Genomic DNA, 1,606 nt, shown 5'->3' with positions numbered 1-1,606 from the left:
TATCAGCTGACGACTTCTAGCCGCATTTAAGGACGGGATGATGCTAATTATTATCTAAATATGCAAAAAATCCAATAGAAAGCTTCCTCGAAATGAATTCGGGAGCTTTGGATATTTTTTACTTGTCGCGTCTTTTGCAAGAAGTAATTTTTGAAGAACTAGAACAGAATTGTCAATGAAAACGGCTTTTGTTTGTCGGTTCAAGTCGCTGTTGGAAAAGGCCCAAGTATCCAGGGAACTTTTTATGTTTGCGAAAAACCGTCCATGTTTCGTCCGTTTTTAGCACGAAAAAAATGCGTTTCAATAATGTTCGTCAAAAGACTAGTGAAGAACCAGATCAGGTATCAGCTGACGACTTCTAGCCGCATTTAAGGACGGGATGATGCTAATTATTATCTAAATATGCAAAAAATCCAATAGAAAGCTTCCTCGAAATGGATTCGGGAGCTTTGGATATTTTTTACTTGTCGCGTCTTTTGCAAGAAGTAATTTTTGAAGAACTAGAACAGGTTGAACCTTGCGGTTTCTACCGCCGTTTAAAGGAGGCTTCGCTTTAATCATCGTCTCAATTCTGCCAAAATCCCTCAAAAAGCGTCTTAGGGATCCATTCCGGAACTTTGGGCATTTTGAACTAAGCGCGAATTTTGCACTGCGTTCTTCAACAGTCCATATCTGAAGAACTAGCTGGGATAACGGCATGCCGCGTCTAGCAGCTTTTAAGGAAAACGCTATTTTAATACGTGTGCGAATGTGGACAAAATCGGGAACAAATCTTCTTACCGATAAATTCTGGAACTTTGGACAATTTTTTACTTAGCGCGAAGTCTTCTCCAAGAGGCGTTTGCTGAAACGTTAGTCTGCGACTTCAAGCAGCTTTTAACCTAAGCTTTGCCTGAACTATTGTGTCAATTTCGCCATAATTCACTAGAAAGCTTCTTGGGAATGAATTCCGGAACTTTGCAAATTTTTCACTAAGCGCAAATTTTGGAGCAGTCGTTGTTAAGACGTCATTTGTGAAGAACTAGAAAAGTTTGCACCTTAAAGCTTCTTGTACTCTTTAAAGGAGGCTTCGGTTTAACTATGGTGTAAATTTATCAAAAATCTCACAAAATGCGGCTTTGCAATGAATTTCGGACTTTGGGCATTTTTTGAGTAAGCGTGAATTTTGCACTGTCTTCTTCAACAGGTCATATCTGAAGAACCAGTTGGGAAGTCAGCTTGCAGCGTCTAGCCATCCTTAAATAGATGTTTATGTTAGTTTATGTGTCAATGTGGACAAAATCGAGCAGGATGCTTATTTGCAATTAATTCTGAAACTTTGGACATTTTTTTACTTTTCACGGATTTTTTACTGACTTCTTCAATGATCCAGTTCTGAAGAACGGCATCAGTTATCAGTTTGCGGCTTCTAGCATCTTTTAAAAGAAGCCCAACATTAATCATGTGGGAAATTTCGGCAAAATTCAGATGAAACCTGTGTTCGGAATGCACTTGGGAACTTTGAAGAAATTAGTATTTTGCCCGGATTTTCCACGGTCTTCTTCAAGAGGCGTTTGCTGGAGAACCAGCTGAAACGTTCGTCTGCGACTTCGAGCAGCTTTTAACC

General features: G+C 39.5%; 1 protein-coding gene across 1 annotated transcript in view; it reads right to left on the bottom strand.

Annotated features, from left to right (window-relative positions):
* The window catches only part of LOC109542289 (LIM/homeobox protein Awh), a 34,733-nt gene that overhangs the window by 32,763 nt on the left and 364 nt on the right, over nt 1-1,606 (bottom strand). The gene's annotated exons all lie outside the window — the stretch shown is intronic.

This window comes from Dendroctonus ponderosae, unplaced genomic scaffold (assembly GCF_020466585.1).
Source record: "Dendroctonus ponderosae isolate FM_Combo_2020 unplaced genomic scaffold, Dpon_F_20191213v2 Dpon_F_20191213_9, whole genome shotgun sequence".
In the NCBI taxonomy this organism is placed as follows: domain Eukaryota; kingdom Metazoa; phylum Arthropoda; class Insecta; order Coleoptera; family Curculionidae; genus Dendroctonus; species Dendroctonus ponderosae.
Note: the sequence above shows the minus strand (reverse complement) of the source record. Positions and strands in the feature narration are given on the sequence as shown.